At 35.3% G+C, this 19,556-nt stretch overlaps 2 non-coding genes across 2 annotated transcripts; one reads left to right on the top strand and one right to left on the bottom strand.

Annotated features, from left to right (window-relative positions):
- Nucleotides 1-16,772: 16,772 nt before the first annotated feature.
- Nucleotides 16,773-16,891, bottom strand: LOC115442481. Its single transcript, XR_003938538.2, has one exon. It is a non-coding gene; the product is annotated as a 5S ribosomal RNA (ribosomal RNA).
- Nucleotides 16,892-19,086: 2,195 nt separating this feature from the next.
- Nucleotides 19,087-19,236, top strand: LOC115442484. The gene has a single exon (XR_003938539.1). It is a non-coding gene; the product is annotated as a U12 minor spliceosomal RNA (small nuclear RNA).
- Nucleotides 19,237-19,556: the final 320 nt, after the last annotated feature.

Raw genomic sequence — 19,556 nt, 5'->3', positions numbered from 1 at the left:
TATAAAATCTATATTGTTTCGCCCATAAACCGTTCGAAGGCCACAAAAAGCGTGGCCGTGTGGGCGGTAAAAATCACAATGGGTCAAGTTTGGAGGCCGCGCCTGCTTGTTTTCTAATTAAATGTTATTATATCAGAATTCGGACCAGATAAAATGTTTTACATTGTTTTTACGAACAATATTGTCACGAATAGGCTGAGGGTCACACTTGTTGTTAAAGGAAGTTGAATTATTATTTTATGTTGCTTTGATCGACGATACGAGCTTGCCGATCGCTTGATAGAAAGTGATACGACTATCCATAAACAGTAGAAATACCATTCAATACCCTGCATTATAAAGTATTGTTTGGTATCCACTGCGCTCGCCATCCTGAGACATGAGATGTTAAGTGTCATTATGTCCAGTGATTACACTGGCTACAATGTCCTTCAAACCGGAACACAACAGTAATTACACACTGCTACTTGGAGGCCGAAATAAATATTGCGGTGGTACCTACCCAGGCGGACTCTCACATATGAGTGACCTACCACCAGTTTTAACACAGCTAAGACAGTGACAGATTAGTAGATCATCTAATGGTAAGTAAAGCAAGGTGGGAAGCGTCACTATTATAAACTCACAGAACAACATTTACTATTCTTAAGTGAAAAATATCTGCCTCGCATTCGCCCCACATAAACCTATTTTATCATACCCCTGCAACAAATAAATAAAATAATATTGTAATACAAATATAAAATGACATTTTATTTAATACGATCGTTGCCGGTGACAGATGGGCGCCGGACACGCCTCGGGCGGCCGCTCAAGCCGGACAGAGGCGGACAGCGGCCCACGAGGGCGGACGTCTATGATCGGGTCGGACCGACTGCTCCAATAATCGTCCAACCCTAAAATACGCACGTAATCATTCTGTTAACAAATGTCAGATATTGAGATAGCGTTGTCAGCCTGTATTATCAGTTATACTGCCGTGCTAAGCGCAAAAGCGGTGTGCATGGAAACCTTATTTCGAGATAATCGAAGTTTTGAAAATATAGTTTTATAGTTTAAGTAAAACTGAGATAGAGAAAACTCTGTTAAGTTTTTTTAACAAGATGCCGTTATTAATTATTTAAGTAAGTTCATTGGATGGACATTCAATTGAATTCAAAATCAAGATTTTTATAATTTTTTTTGAGATGCACCTTTTGATCTTAGCACGGCAGTATAGTAAGGTATTATTATTCATAGATTCAGGGATATTAAGAATTCGCAGAAACTCAGGACAGCTATTCTTTTAAAGGATTAGTATTCGTTTACGTTGGAACAGTCAGAAAAAAGTATATTATAGGAATATTAATGCATTTCAAAACATTCCGAGTTAAAAAATAAAATAAATACGGGCGCGGTCGTTATGTTCATGCACGTCATTAAGAACATCACGTGCTCGATACGACGACGCACTTGTCCTATATCACGCTCTAACAGAATGGAAATAAGGTCCAAATGTATAAGTATAAATTCGTTACTAATCTGGTAGAGTACAACACTCTCACTTTCTCAGTGTCAGTAATGCACAGAAGTATAACAATTATATTGTTTTACTTGGCAAACCACTTTTTCATTCAGAGGAATTTTTCGCGGCAAACACGTTCCGTTTCACACAAATGATTCAGGTTGTGAAATATCCACTAGTAGTCAAACATAATACATAGGTACATTTGATATGAAAATATTGGAATTGTATTATAAAACGATGCGAATATTAAAATATTTGAACAGATTTTTGAAACCTGTGTTATTGAAAAATAAATTGAGTAGATACATACTGAAATATATATTTTTTAATCTATCCGCTAGTAGTGTTTTGTTAATATTGAAATTTGTTAGGGCACTCCAATTTACCGTTAATCAAAAAGGAAAAAAGCACCACGAACTAACGGGCCAATAAAGACTAAAAAATATTGAAAATTGTTATACGAGTATTTTATGTTTTGATTACATTATTTTGTACTTACTGTTCGTTAAATTAGTTTTATTATCACTTCACAGTCCTAACTTATGTTGAAACATAAGTAAACAGTACTCCACTTATAAGATAAGCTAAAACAATTTAAGGAGTGAAAAACTAATTAATTCTCGCGAAGTTGATATTTTCCCTAACCTATTAGATATTACACGAATAAAGGAAACATGCATATACAATACACATGTCACTTGCAAGTGACTGACGGATAGCTTTCCATAATCGTTCGTTTCCTTCACGGGTATCCAATGTTCATCTTTGATCTTTAAAGCAAGCATAACACACCTAATAGAATCTATCTCTATACCTAATACTTACACATATTTCTTCGAAAATTCAGATGTGCATACCTTAGAATTGGAATAAATTACGCGTTTAAACTGTTAGTTTCCCAGAAATGTAGAGCTCGACAAGTTGACGGCTTCTGCGCGGTACTTTCGCCACGGATGCGGTGGTCACAACGGCCCATTCTTTTAAATAAAAAAATATTCATTTTTATGAACAATTACGACACATATGACGAGAATGTGGACATCGGGGATAATTAAAGTCAACAATGACCGCCATTGTGGCCGCTGTGGTCAGTGCCATGTCGCCGCACCATTCATTCAAATCATAACTCGCATTGTAATGTTAAATGTGAAATTACTAAATGTCGAAATTGGCATTGAACTACTCAGCTTATAGGTTAATGTTAGAGATTCGTTACAGCGTATACGTCTTCATCAGCTTAACGCTTGATCGAAAGAGTGAGACCTACATAACTGGTGGCAATTTTTACGTATTGAAGTTTGTTTATAGATCAAACTTCTAAATAGTGCTACCATTCGTGGACCGCGGACTTTTTTCATATATGGATACGGCATAATGATCCCACTGCACCTGATGGTAAGTGGAGTGGGTTCCAATAGGATGTCAACTCGCGAGAGATGATTACTCCTCGTCAGTCGACATAATTATGCCGGCCAGTTGGAAACCTAATATATACAGACAGAACGCGACACACTTATGTGGACCATTATGATGGATATTAACACCTTGTGTACGGTGGTCGCTATCCGAGCGGATATAAAATATATCCTACCATCACCACCTTTAATGGTATAATTGTATTTCAGTCTATGGTGCTGAGATCTCGGATTCAATTCCAAGGCAAAATAATATTGGCTTTTCTACTCCGTTTCAATCCAGAATTGTGCCCCGTGAATAGAAATAATCAGCTGCCTATTACATAAGACTTGATATACCTGGGAAAGTGTAACTGTTAAATCTCTGCCTACCCCTGAAAAGGGCAAAGGCGTGTGTAAGTATCAAAACAGTCCCCAGGCGTATTACGGGCTTTGTATTTTTAATCCTAAATTGAAACTATAATAAAAAAGGTGTTCTGAGCGGTCAGATATAATTTCATTAATAAAGGCATCTCATTATTCGCCCTCGCTTATCAAGATTTAAGAAGCGCTTTACTTATCGGAGTGGAACTCGGCAATTTCAATTACAGAGGCACTACGAGTCGCCTTAAACAATTTATTTCACTTTTATTCTTAGACAAAATATTAGAGGCTTTGTACTGAATAAGTTTGGGAATAACACTCCATTTTTTGTCTGTTTAACTTGGTCCATTTAATTTTAGGAAACAATATATCGCCTTAAAATCTCAATAGAAATTAGAAACCAAAATGAACCTCGACTAAACACACTTAAAAATTTGAATATATTTTTATAATAAATAATATCATGGTAAAATAATTAAATAGTGAATAGTAATATTAATATTAATAAAGTTGCATAAAGTAAATTTGATTACCTCGTCTTACTAATGGTATTGCGTGCGCAATACATCGCGTTCGAATGCCGGGTAGGGCAAAGTGATGTGGAGCTTTTCTGGTCAGTATCAGCACGGAAAGAGAAATTTGTGGCCTATATAGCGATAGTCACGCCCCCTATCACATCATGCGACGGAACACACAGACGAATACTATTCATTGTGCACTGATTGCATTTCTGCCTATCCCATCGAATATAAAGACGTGATGTGTATGTTGTTGTTTTAATATGTTATAATACTTTTAATTTTTTGTATAAATCGATTACCCAAGAGATTATTTCTTCCTGGCACTGTAAAATACACATGATGGCAAATACAGTGCAGTCCGATAAAATCAACGAAAGCTGTTACATATTTCAATCACAAATATACCGGCCTATAAAATCTTTTTACCTGTACACGATCGACTGGTTAGAATTTGCCTTTTCGACCTGACTTTTAGAGAAACCATACCGAACTTTTTTTACCATACTCTATAGAGCCTATTGGTCCGCCATCCAGTTCGGTTACAAAACCATTATTTCCAAAATTGTACGAAAACTGTACCGAAGCGAATGCTGTACCAAACGTCAGTTATTGCAGATGAATATAAAAGGCGTATAAAGTTTTAAGTATTCAGCGGCGGGGCGGCGCATTTGTCCCCGCGCCGACGTGACCGCCCATACGGACAAAATGTGACGGCCAAAAGTGCCACGTAATAAATATTTGGCGATATTTTATACGAGAATGCAAGTTCTATTTTTGATGTAAGTATTTGAAGTATAAATCGGAACACAATATAATAAAATAATAAAAATATTTGGCAATAGAAAGATACAATGTCGTGCTATATAAATATACCGACGTCCTTCTGCCACCCCATTATCCACACAACAAAAACAACTAAAACTAACTCAAATGTAATAATAACCATTGTTTTCCATAAATCATTTAAAATCTGTGCCAGCTCCAGGCTTGTTGGTGCTCTTTTATTCGTTGTCCGCGTGTCTCAACTTCGCAATTAACGACAAAGTTCCGACGACAATGACTTAGTTTTTTTTAGTTAAATTAAAATAAAGTTGTACAGGAACTTTTCCTTTGCATGGAAAATATTTTTGTCGTTGGCTTTGAGAATAGCTCTGCAAACGTTTTGTTAGAGACGCGTATTGTTGCGCTCGTTGTGAATGAGATAGTTAAAATAAAGTTTTTTAGGTCTCAGCGGTAAGCTTTAAAAGGGTTGACGAGTAAATAGGTCGCCTGATGAGAGATCATCGCGGGTAAACATATTTTTTCTTTTTTTGGTGAGGAAAATGATTACTACTACCGTTCAGCTCAGGTTTTGCCGAACTTTAAGGAGAGGAACTCCTTCCTGGAGGTTGCTTTTGTGTATGGAACCCCGCTGTCTACACCGAGGGAAGTCTGTGAATGAGATACTGGAATCTTCCCGCTTACCGACTGCAGGGGCCTGAAGTTGCGAGGAGAAATCTGGGGGAAGGAAAGGAACCCTTTTAGGATGAGCGAAGGGCAGAAGGAGAGGAAATGTTCCCGTACCCTCACAGCCCTCAATGTATAGTTGCAACCATGAGGTATACATACTGAACTCAGTGCCTAGGGCCGTGGCAAATGTCACTCGTGCATGCGCGTGCATTCGTGGAGACTGAGCGCACAAGAATTGCCTCAGAGGGACTTCTTGAAGGTTCAATTATTGACGTTTTAGATGAGTTCAACACGCAACACTAATTCAAAGCGTATAGTGAGCAATCGAGCCACGCTATCAAGCAAATTATTCAGTTCAACAAAAACTAATTTAATGTCACCAGCAATACATTTAATAAAACAGTTTTGATATTACGCGACAGTACGAGTAACATGTCGGTGCCAGGTACCAAGTTTTCATTAGTCACTAAGACTTAAATGCAGAGAAACTTAAATAGAATATTTCTTGGTAATGAAAATTGGTTCTAAAAATGTAATGAGCTTTCTACAGACAATTAATGTATTGGCGCTGACAGATACGACAGGCAAGTAAGAAATGGAGTGAAGTTAGAAGGTCGTATTTTATTTATTTGGACATCCAGTCGACATTTAGTAGTAGTATTACTTAGGTCCAAATATATATTTCTATAGCAATAAACTTGAGAGCATAATTTTAAAGCGCTACATACATTTATAATAGAAATATATTTATGAAAAAATGAGACGTAATAAAAATTTGTACGTACTGTATTTCGTTTTCATAAAAAGTAGATTTTTTTGTACTCTAACTCTTCGGACAACAAGTTCTTACAAACTGCGCTAAAAATCTAAGCCTTACCCATAGAAGATATTATTGATTTCAGTTTTTAATGACTAGACTCGATTATCATTCTAACACACGCGCTGTTGTGTTTCCGTAACTCGTATATTTTATCTATCTTTTTAATTGTATACAGCACTACGAGTAAATTTGCATACATGTTTTTAAGAATTTCATGAAAGTGGTGGATTAATAAACCTACTCATTAGTAGAGAAGTCCTAGGCTTAGCACTGGCACAATTAATATAAACCTAAGAGTGTTGTTTATAGCTCCAAATTTTAATTACATTGATAGCTTACCCGGTCTTATTTCTACTTAAGGCTGGAATTTCCTAAATTTCTTATCGGATGGTTACACCTATAATCAACCTACTTGCCAAACAAATTCTTGTATTTAACAGCTTTTGAAACACGATTTGTTTCAACTTCTTTTCCATTTGATCGCTCATTGAACACTAAAGCAAAATTAGTAGACTACTAAAAAATACTTTAAAAAAACTTCGTATGTCTAATACAAAAAATATTTATGTAGACGGCAGACATAAAACCTTCAGAAAATATTTCTCAGGGAATATACCTGAGATATTTAAATAAGTGGTAAAGTTTTATCTACACGTTTATAGCGAGTCTAGACTTCAGACACGTCAGGCACTAGGCAGAGGTGGATTCCTGTGTGGTGTTCCGTGAAATAGACTGCCCGAGGCTTCGGCTTACTAAGTTCTGGCTTTAGAACGAAATATAAACTAGAATGGTTTATACAGACGTATACATATTTCGTCTAACTGTCGACATAAGCTGTCTAGCCGCGTTTGGGTTTCATAACCTACTTTGATGGCAGTCTACAAAATAAATAGGTCGGTTCTGTAAGCTTATTGATGGATAGAAAAATATCTTTCTACCGACATCTTAAAAATAGCCAACACTTTGCTCTATATCGAAAAAAGCATTATTTTTAAAATGCTTACCATCAGGTGTTAAACCTTGCGATCAAATAAACAGTACACAATCCCAAAACGAAGAAAACTAAAGCTAACTCGTAATGCACAAAGTGGAAAGCAAGTTACGTGCCAACAGAACGTCGGTACTGTGGGGTTTCCGAAAATAGCTGAATTTTAGCTCGTTATACGGAAACTGACTCGGGTTAACGTTGATGTTTACTAAATAAGTGTAAAAGGAAAGGTTACTATGCTCACGTTTATAACCACAGGCAGAGCTAATCTACCAATGTACTTACAGTCTGGAGTTGGCTGTTCTACGTTATAGAATATTATATGACACAAATCCCAATCTTAATTTAGGTATGTTTCTTGAATTGATAAACCCTAAATTGTTATCTGAATTAGCAATCAAATCCAAAACTTCTCTGTTCACATTTCAGGTTAGACTTTAGGTGTTTAAAATTAAACAGAGTCTCTATTCTTTGTAATGCTCTCTCTCAATTCTACTTTAAGTTTAAAACTTAAGTTTCAACATCCGGTTCGTTTGTTTGGCACCGAATATTGGAGTGGGGTTTCCTGTCTTAAAATTTGGGACAGGGACTTCAAAGATTTTCAAAAATCACAAGACAAGTTCACGTTTACCTGAAAGGGTAAAATGAATTTTTTATGTACGTCACTAACTCCATTGGAGTTGATGGTAGGTATATCTAGTAATGATTGTCGAGAGGTGACTATCCCACGTCAGTCGATATAATTATGCCGGTCTGTTTAAAACCATATACAAACCTAGCTGACAATATTTTCGTCCTATACGATAGGGGGCGTCCATGTTGTGTGCTATTTCCAATCTGTTCTTCTAGTGTTCTCGGGCTCCACACCGAATGCACGTCCATGCAAAAGGAGACATTTATCGCGGCCCTAGGCACATAGTTTAAGTGTGTATACCTCATGGTTGCCAATTCACATTGAGGCCTATACTGACTCGCGAATATTTCCTGGCCTTCTCCCCTCCTCCCATTCTGACAGGTTTCCTATTCCTCCACCACACTTGCTTCCCAGCTATCCCTTCCCAACTTTTCTCCAGGGCCCAGCAGGCGCTAAGCCGGGAGATTCTAATATCTTATTCACAGGATTCACCCGGTATTGACTGCAGAGTCCGATACCCAAAAAAAGGACACTTACTAAACTAACTAAACTTAAAATGTCTTTAAAATATACCTAAAAACCATATTCACATCCACTCAATTCTATTATCTAATTTTCCTTTCTGTCTTTCTCAATTCGTCCCGAGGTTCTCTGACCGCTAAGTAATGAAGGAAATAGGGGAAAATAGTGGAAATTGTTTGGCAAAGGTACAGTGTCGAAATTTTTCGTTCGGATTTCTCTGGAGGCGGCCGGCGCATCCAGATCGAACACGCAACATGTAATGGAGAGTAGGGGGGAGGACATGTATCGACATATCGATAACGCTAAGAAAAATAATAAACTTTAATAAAGAAAGGTTTTTTAATGTACGTAAAGGCTAAAGGTACAAAGATTGCTTTTTTTATTAATACTAGGTGAAAATAATATAGATATAAATGTAGGATCTAAATTTAATTTCTTATTATTTTGTGAAACGGAACGTACAGATATGGATCGAAGGTGAGTGAAAGGGATAAACTAGTAGAATAAGGTAGGAGGGAAAGAAATAGATTCAATGCTAAGAATAAGTGAGTGGATGAAAGGGAATGAAAAAAAAAATATTATTGTAAGTAAGACGTTAGACTTAAGACGAGAAAAAAATTACGGAAGAAAAAAAAATAAATGTGTATCTGAAAAATCCCCTGTTGTTTTGGAAGTTATTGAACACATCCCACATAAATAGCATGGTGTATAAATAATTGATCGTCATCATTCAAAAAATATATTTTGTGTAACTACTTACTTTAATTGTAAGAACATCATAATTTATACCATGTTATGGCAAAATAAATTAATTTTGGTAACTTACGTTAAGTTCAAATTAAAATAGAGATAAAAAGCGGTGTATCGTGTCGACAGCTGCAATTACCACTACGCTAAGTCGATTTTTGGCTAATTTCCGTCAGAAAGCCAAATTATAATTTTTTTATCTTTTATAACCTTACAAAATCTCTTTTTTTTTGCTATAAAATAAAGAATTCTTAAATTACACAAAACGCACACAATTAAAGAAAACTTGTAAAACATAATACCCATCCCAAACATTTACAGGTGTGTCAGTTTTATCGGTAGCAAATATCTACATTTCCATACATCGATTAAACAATAATAATAAAATGTTTATTATAACACTTCCGAAATTTACAAATTCGTGAAACCTTGGCATCTGAACTAGGGTATCCTGTGTCTCAGATGCGGAGATTTTCAGAACAAGGGGGTATTTACGAAGCGCTAAATTTTACAACTAATACATTGAGCTGTTGAACAATTGTGAAAATAAAATACACTTAAAAAGGCACACGATAGTAGAACATCGATAACACCGCATCTCTACGTCCGCATTGCACGCAGCACAATACAGTAAGGTAGTGTTGCATTACCCTGCTTCTTGATTACCTTATTAATTCTTCACGACTCGTCCCCGGGAGCCGGCAGATGGATATTTATTACCGTAGTGGAGTACTGGTTTATTTACCAGCTGCAATGTAGATGCACAATTGGTTTGTACAGGATGCATTGACTTAGAGTAAAAGATTTTCTGTTTCTAGTTCCTAGATTATATTGAATTTATAAAGTAAAAATGTTTTATACAGGGGTTAAAAATACTTCCTAAAAATTTTGATTTTTTTATTTATTTGACTGATGAGCTTGCTGTTTGCCTCATGGTGAGCGATACGACCGCCCATAAACAGTAGAAACACCATGCAACAACTTGAATTACAAAGTATTGTTTAGTATTCCACTGCGGGTGCCATCCTGAGACATGAGATGTTAAGTCTTATTATGTCCAATAGTTACACTGCCTACAATATCCTTCAAACTGGCATACGACAGTGACTACACACTGCATCTTGGCGGAGTGAAGTCTATTACTTAGATAAGTAATAGACTGCAGCTAAAATTATATTTTAAGATACTTAACAACTCACTAATAGTATATCACAATCGAAGACAACCTTGCTTCAGTACTTCAGAAATGTCTAGCACTCAATATTTAAAAGCGTCCCGATGTGTCAACAAAATATAATTATACGCGAAGGGAACTATAATCACGGAGTAGTAGGAAGACTGTCTACCCCAGCTCTAAATAACAGCGTGGTGGTAAAGTAAACCGTCGGCTAATTGTAATATAGAATATTCTGTTTGTTTCGCATCTCTTTGATTTAATATTCGGTACGCCATGACAGTGGCCGATAGTTTAAAATCATCGACAGTCGCTTAAAGGGAATTTCCACTCAAACGACGGGAAATGATAAATTATGTTTTATAGTACAATGCACGCACCTAAATTCACTTCAATATTAGGTATATCCGTTTACAATTTATTATACACAACTTTATGGTGAAACGAGCAAACAGCTAGCCTGATAGTATGCGACACGACCGCTAATAAACATCACCATGACCAATCAACTCGAACTTTTAATGATGAGAACTACCTCATGCCCGTTATAGAGGGTGTTTCTTTCGAACAATACTAGACTCCTTTACATTGATTTCCAGTTACAACGGTAGCGTTTTTAGTATGAATAATACAACTCCTACAAGTTGATTGTCAGTGACAAAGTTACTGCTGAATTCTGGTATTGCCAACCCAAACACACTATTAACAATAAACTTTTTATTTCGCCTTCCCACTTACAAATTGCGTAGTTTATATTTTAATTTTTAGTCTCCGTACATGACTGCGCTTTTCACGTAGTTCTTGCCTACACGATGTCGCTAGTACAAAAATAATTATTATTTCCGAATTCAGTCGTTCACTGACGTCTTTGAAAACCTACCTTAACTTCAACACATTCATAAAGGATACAGATGTCGCTACAAATATTGAATTTAGACGTAGGCGAGTATAAGAGAAAATTAGAGCTAAAAATTTATATAGATGACCTAGATTGGTGTAGCTACTGACTTCCCTAGGAGAGACAGCTGATAGGGGTAAAAATAATCGCCAAATTCACCACGCGACGCCCGGTAAGCGCAAGGTTTATACTCAAAGTAATTACTATGTTTTAGACTTAGTACATGATGCCTACGCCTCCCAGTGCTTTGCAAATTGTAATCCAAAGTTCTGATATATATTCATAATATTATTGTTGTTTTTGTTCATTCAAAAGAAACAGAAAACAGTTACACAGTAAATAAGTAAAGAGTGAAATTACACATGTACTGCAACCAACGCCATTGTTTACAGTTTAACAGAAAACTTTACAAATTATTATAGGTCATAAGTATGAGAAAATCTCAAGCCTGTGATATTGTTTATAATACATTAGTAGAAAGTAACATAAATTCATAAATAAATTGTTATGGATGTATTGCTTATCATCAGTTTTATCAATTATTTCAATAATAAGATTAGCCATTGTTCTATCTCTTCCCTTACCTCAAACAAGTGCCTAAAGGCAAATAATTGGGTGAATTGCATTTAGTTAAGGCCCAATGTATAGCTAATTACAATCAAACATGTTGGGAACGAGTGGGGACGCGCGGTGATACATCGTGTGAACTGCGGATAAAAATGATTTAATATTTAATTACATTGGTGTGTGATTTACGTTCGCTTCTTATTAACGCCCGCTCTCGGCGCCACACTGCTTTACAGAACGACCAATGTCGCCGTATTTGTATGAAATAACTCAGCCTTGATATCTGCTGAATTTAACATACAGACCTGGATTCTAATCGTACTTGTTCATTGCATATTTGATACGTTTTTCTTCATTATTATTTGCATTATAACTCCTCTATCATTGACTGATTAGTGGCGTAGTTATAATGTATATACGGTAAAAATACGACTACCGCGCCGAGGTTCTGGGTTCGAGTTCCTGGCCGGGCCAAAAATAAACTACCTATTGCCATTGGAAAAATAGAGTTTCCTTGCATATACATATAGACAGAGAATTTAGGCTCAGTAATAGAATTTGATCATTATTCTTTAAGTACGGATTTCAAAAAATCACTTTTATATGTATATATTTTATTTATTCTAGGTTTTAACTGAATCCTGGCGCCTTATTGTTCCATTTACCTCATCACAAAATCAGAGCAACATACTTTATGACACAGACAGAATTTTAAAACCTAAATTGTTGAAATTAAACTAATTTTCCGGATTCTATCGCGGTTTTTTGGATTTTATTTTTCTTCCGACGTTTCCGGAAAATTAGTTTAATTTCAATGTCTAACATTCGCGTAAACATAAGAAATCATTACCTAAATTGTTATCAAAACTCAACTAGCTGGCTGTTCTTTGGACCCGTGTGTCCCCATAGCTGCAGTATTATTATAAGTTATGTCACCCATAATAAATTTATGGTTTTAAAATTGAATGTTTACCGTAGTCGAAGTTATGGCCCCAACGCTGCTTGATTTATTATGGCGCATGTGTAGGGGGCGTTTTTAGATGGATGTATGTTAGGAAAAAATAGTTAGATATGAGTAATTATACAGTAACCCCCTTATTCATAAACGTTTTTTATCTAACGACCGAGTAAGGCTGTGATAACAAGTCTGTTTCTCAGTGCTGACGGCATGGCAGTCTTCGCAGTGCGTAGACGTAGGGCCGTTGTGATTGGCTAATATTGAAATACAATAATAATAACCAATCACAACGGCCCTATGTCTATTTCTCAGTGCCGTTGGGCACTGAGAAACAGGCTTGTTATCACAGCTTTACTCCGTCCTTAGATAAAAAACGTTTATGAATAAGGGGGTTAATGTTTAAATCTTTGCCATAATTTTATGTACTTTGTTTTTATTTATATTCGTGTTTATAATTATTTATATATTGTTATAAATCCAAATTGTAAGTTTTATTTGCTGGCAGTAGGATATATTCTATTTCCCACCGGAAAGCAACTATCGTACCAAAAGTGTTAACACCCACCATAGTGGCCCACGTAAGTATGTCGCGTACAGGGATCAGCCTGTGTATATCCGGTTCCAATATTCCAACAGGCCGGCATAATTGTGTCGACTGCCGAGGGGTAATCACCTCTCGTCAGTCGACACTACTAAAACCCACTCCACTTAACATCCGGTGCAATAGGTTAACTTTGCCGTGACCGTATCAAAAAATCAATAAATTTATGTTTACCTATTGAATGTTGTAAAAGATATTTTAGTGTCCTTACTTCTACATATAATGACAAAAAATCGCTTCAGATATGGTCCAGTCGCCAACCTTAGTATACCTAACTTTTCAAGAATCTGACTGCAGTGTATACCTTGCGATTTTTATTAATTTTATTTATTTACACATCATACACAGAGAAGTATAAAGACGGACTTAATGCCAAAGGCACTTTCTACCAGTCGACCTTAAGATGGTGCAGAGATTAACAAGGTAGGTGCATCTTTAAATGGCGAAATAAATGTATACATGTATATATATATTTAAAACTAGATGACCCGTTGAACTTCGTATCACCTACATACATTTATTATTATTATTATTCATCGTGGAACGCAATTTTGCCATACCAATACGTATGTTATCATTATCTGTCTCTCGCTATTCGAGAGAACGGTTTGCACGTGAAGTAGCTCGTCGCACATTTGATTAACTTCGACGATCTAAGTCATCTTCTCCGTGGCATTTTGCGACAATAACATTAAATAAAGTTCTCGCGCACTGAACAATTGATGATAGATTTTAATTATAGTCTTGAAATTTATTTATTTATTTTCTATTTTTGAGAACCAACTGACACTTTTACACTTTATAAATATTTCTGAAATGTTTTGTATTTGAACAAAATAAACCAAAGAAATCGGACCTCATAATACAACTATGAAACAGACTTATTTCTGAATACATCTATATATATGTTACAGTTCTTTATTTCTAAAAAGAGAAAAGACATGAAATGTTTGACAGGTAGGAACATTTTGTATTGAAAACTTATATTGTCGTTTTTAGTATTTTCCGTTATTTATTATTTATGTTCGTCACCGTTTAATCCATCCCTGGACTTCCACAAATAATTCAAAACCAAAATTAGCCAAATCGGTTCAGCCGTTCTCGAGTTTTTGCGAGACTAACGAACAGCAATTGATTTTTATATATATAGATATATAGACATTACGCATATACATATAAATGAGATAAATATATAAATATATACTCAATATATAATAAACTGTAAATCACGGTGGTGGTTCTTCCATTCTATCCAACAACAGTTATCTGACTCTCATTTTAAATGCCAATCGCGTAGTAGACCTTCTGATTTCGATAGGGAGTGAATTCCATAACAGCATTGATTGAATGAAGAAAGAAGAATGAGTGAAGTTAGATCTATGAGGGGGACACTTGAGAAGAAGATTGTTAGAAGAGCGAAGAACGCTTCTACATTAGGTACACGTGTATAGCCCCACAGTCCCGTGTACACGCACTGAGCAGGATCCGTAGCCAGCGAGCTTCTATTGACCTAAGTAATCAACCGTGCACTTGTTACTTGTGTACCTAACTAGTGGCTTACATGATGGTTATTGTAGATTTTATTCTAGTACTAGCTGTGCCCGCGGCTTTGCCCGCGTTGAAATCAGTGTGTCATAAAGCTTTTTCCACGTATATCCCGACACACGAGGTTTTTTACATCCACGCGACCTCTTCAACATTAATCGTTATATTTCAGTCAATTTACATAAAATCGTAATGTACTATTAACCAAAACCTTCCTCAAGAATTGTACTATCTTTTAGATAAAAACCGTACAAAAATAAGTTCAGTAGATTTTGAAAAAATCGATCACATACAGACAGCTTTTGGCGACTTTGTTTTATAATATGTATAGATAAACTTTACTATTCTCCAGTAACAGAATGGTGAATCCACGTTCCATAAATTACATTTAAAATTAATAATATAACATTTCTATTACAATGACGTAAGTGCGAAATGGCTAAATGGATTTAAAGTAGATATAGGAAACAATAAAAAAGGTCAATCAACGTTTCTAATACAGATTTAATCCATTGAAATGTTACATTTTTTAGGCCTTACCTTGCGTTTTTTAGAGGACGCAATTTTATTTTTTTGAAGTGTAGGGGGGTCAGTGTAAAGCTAAAACCAAGTTTGTGGGGTCGCCACCCTTGTCCCACGGCCGCCATCTTAAAAATAGGGGTTGAAATGATTTTTACGATGTATCTCTTAAACTATTTATCTAACAAAAAAAAATTATAGACATTTTTTGTTGCAAATTAAATACTCTACAACTTTGGTCCAGTAACTTTTTGTCGCAGAACTATAAATAAAAAAGTTATAAGCGAAAATGTTAAGAAATTCAATGTTAAGCAATGTCCATTTCCACGTCATCAGAACGTGTGTTTATAAGGTTCATAATACTTTTTTTTGTACTCTCATTACGTACAGCATAAACCCGCGGTTGTCGGCTTGTACGCGAATTACTTGGATCCTGAATCGCTTTGGCACAGATGAAGCAATTGTTCACAAAAACAAATTTTTACGAACTGTTTCGGAAGTTACTGTACATATTGCGTGTTATTGTTATTACGTGGACAATCGAACCGATAATGTTGTTCATCGTCGCAGCAGCAGCTCCAGTAGTTTATCGTCAGTTTCAGAAACTCCAGAGCCAGACTTTGATTTTGTGAACAATTGCTTCATCTGTGCCAAAGCGATTCAGGATCCAAGTAACTCGCGTACAAACCTACAACCGCGGGTTTGTGTTGTACGTAATAAGAGTACAAAAAAAAGTATTATGAACCTTATAAATACACGTTCTGATGACGTTCCAATGGACATTGCTTAACATTGAATTTCTTAACATTTTCGCTTATAACTTTTTTATTTATAATTCTACGACAAAAAGTTACTGGACCAAAGTTGTAGAGAATTTAATTTGCAACAAAAATGTCTATAATTTATTTTTGTCAGATAAATAGTTTAAGAGATACATCGTAAAAACCATTTCAACCCCTATTTTCAAGATGGCGGCCGTGGGACAAGGGTAGCGACCCCACAAACTTGGTTTTAGCTTCACACTGACCCCCCCTACACTTCAAAAAAATAAAATTGCGTCCTCTAAAAAACGCAACCCCAAATGTAACTTTTCAATGGACTAATTATTTATTTAATCAATTAGGTTTATCCAATTAATTTAATTTATTATTTGTAAAAATATAGACAAAATAGCTTCTTTCATCACATCACGCCCTACAAGAGGTAGAAATTGCGCAGCAAATTGCAATACACCAAATTCTTGTTTTTAGATTTGTAAGAAAAGTAAACTGTTACGCTTGCCATGTAAACCAAGTATCAAAGCCAAGCATATTATGTTTGGTTATCGCGCCCTAAATAACCGAAGTTAGGAATCGTTTAGAACCGTTAACTCATCAATTAGTTGTTCGATGCCCTGCGTCTTGGTGGCATAATAGTATGTTGCATAAAGTACAAGCTTCTGTCTCTAGCTTAGATATAATAAAAAGGGAACATATAATTTTGTTTTTTCTTTATAATATTAACAAACAAAATTGTTAATATGTACATAATAGTTACGATAAAAAAACCAACATCACGCGGTGTTCCCAGGCGGTCACCCATCCAAGTACTGACCGCGCCCGACGTTGCTTGACTTCGGTGATCGGACGAGAACCGGTGTTTTCAACGTGGTATGGACGTTGGCAAACATTATAACAAACAGATTGATCTGTATCAGTAAATTATGACATCATTAAATTAAATACATTATAATATAATTATTTATAATTTTTTGTCTTTAGTTATGTATAAACAAAAAATCATATGAATACCACATTCATAACAAATTGTATTGAAATGGAGATAAAAAACTTCGCAAATCCAAAAACGTTTGTACTTACCTGTGTTAACGATATTATAACCTAAAAATAAAGTGCAAGTGTTCTTCCTTGCCACGTCATTAGCTGAATTTATAAACACTACATTCACATCTGGCGTCTATATATATCTGGCGTGTCCGTCTGTTAGTGCCCAGGTGCACTTCTATGTTTGGTATGTTAACTTGGCTCTTTAATGTGAAAATGGGCAAATAATCAGTTGTAAGTATAACTTACACTTAGAAGTGAAGAGCGATGGGAAACATTCACGTTATGTGTTGATGTTTATGCGGGTTGAGTTGGGTGGATAGAGTTTATAAGAAAAAAAAAACTCATGTAAAAAAAATTATAATGAAATTACAATAATTTTTGTGGGATTCAGTTAAAAAAAACTCGTGTAAAAAAAATATTATGAATTTTTTTTACTGACATACAATCATATAACATAATACATACTTACTTCATTAAATAAAAACTTGTAATAGTGATTCAGCGAAATATCCTTCCGAGAAAACTATACGCTATGTAGCTTGATAGTTAAACAGACAATGCAGTTGTACCAGAACAGTCTCGCACACACGAGACCTTATATTTAAATGTTTATCCCATTGTATTAAAGTTATTTATTTAACAAAATCATTTAAACTAACCGTGTTGTAGTCAAGGTCGGAGCGTGACAGGAATAACAAAACTCGGACATAATTGGAAAAGTCTACGGAAGTTTGTAACCAAATTTATTTTTGTTTGGTAAACATTGTAAACAAACGGGGCGGGATACCGTGAGTTTGTGGGTAGTTTTATGGGACACTCAATGTGGGGTCAAGGTATTTACATTTAGGGGCCCATGAATGGACTGCGACGTGTATATGTAATACTAAAAAAGGTTATGATAAATATAAATTGAGTAATCATCGTGTTTTAGTCCAATCTTTCTTTAATTTAAGAGTATATTAACAAATCAGTTGCAAATAATAATTATTTTTTAATGCCTGAACACCACTATAATGATATGATATACTTTTTTCTAAGTCAAAATAAGATAATATAAATTTAATAAAAAAAAATAAAATTTATCATTAAAAAAATCTTAACAGCGACAATTATTCATAGGAAATGTTATTAAGGTTGATAATGCAAAATAGTGCCAAGATATAGCGACTATTGTGACCAACTTTGATTATACTACTATCTATTCCTTCCAAAACAAAAATACGCTGGTCATTTCCTCATGCCACAACTTCTCCAGAGACTACAAAGAAATTAAACCCATGATAATTCCACATGGTTACCCTAAAGTCCCGTCAAAACCCCCTCTGTGGAAACACATCCAACCCTCAAACCAGCCCTAACTATAAATTTAATCTCGTAACAAATGCATTAGATAACCGTGCGGAAGTTCTTTGAAATACTGTTTCCTTACGCGGGGAAAACCGCGCGATGTACTTAGTATGCAGTATAAGCAATGCAGGCTATTTATTAAGTGTGATTAATGAGTTTCATGGGATATTTAAGAGGGTGTCGAATACAGTGCTTTCTTTAAAGTTCAGAATTGTTGCAATTTACTGTCAATCCGTTTCAAATCTTACGCTTCTAGCAACTATACTTAAAGTGCAGCCCGCCGACGTAAGCCAGTGGCCCACTCGCTTTCAAAAATGTCAATAAAACTAACGAAACTTTTCCCTTGATCACTGGATCTATAAATATACGAACTATAAGAGAAGAAAATCATTTAGGTAATAGTGAATACTTTTTATTAAAATAAATAAAACAAGAACGGAAAACGGCGGGAAAAGAACCTCAGCCCTTCCGGTCTCCCAACTATTACACCTCGAGCACATTTTTTTTTTAATAAAGAAAGCGATTTCATTTACAAAATGCGTTAAAATCTATAATATAATATTTTACAACTATAACATTTTAGGTTTTCGAAATACGCCAATAGATGGCGCTGACTAAAATTAAATCTCGCAAGCGTTTCGTAGCAAGCGTTTGGTGACTTAAAGTTGTGTGACTGACGATATTCGTGCCTCAATCTAATGAGTAAGGAAATTATTGGGCCTTGGTAACTCTCGGCTATGTCCTATATAGGGCGACTGTATTTTTGTAGGGCACAGGTCGTCCCCTTGAACTGATCGCCTACTTTGCGATCGGTTCGGGTGAAGCGATCTACCCTTATAGGTTCATAATATTGACTTTAAAATTATTTTGGAATTAAATAATTTACAAAATAAGCTAATTGGTAGAGTATTCAAAATAAACTAATTAATATAATTAAAAACAACTTTATTTTATTTGGGATTTATTTTTAATGGTATTTTTTCCTGATATATTGAGGAATTATTTATGAAGTTTTTATTTCTAGTGACTTCGAAATCAGCAATGGATGTTACTGATCAAAACAGCAAACACGACAAAGTATTTCCGTTTGTTGTGTTAACCTTTTTATCTTTGTTCAACTGGAAGATTGATATAAAATAACAACTGAGGTATTTG

Source organism: Manduca sexta, chromosome 7 (genome assembly GCF_014839805.1).
Source record: "Manduca sexta isolate Smith_Timp_Sample1 chromosome 7, JHU_Msex_v1.0, whole genome shotgun sequence".
Classification (NCBI taxonomy): Eukaryota; Metazoa; Arthropoda; class Insecta; order Lepidoptera; family Sphingidae; genus Manduca; species Manduca sexta.
Note: the sequence above shows the minus strand (reverse complement) of the source record. Positions and strands in the feature narration are given on the sequence as shown.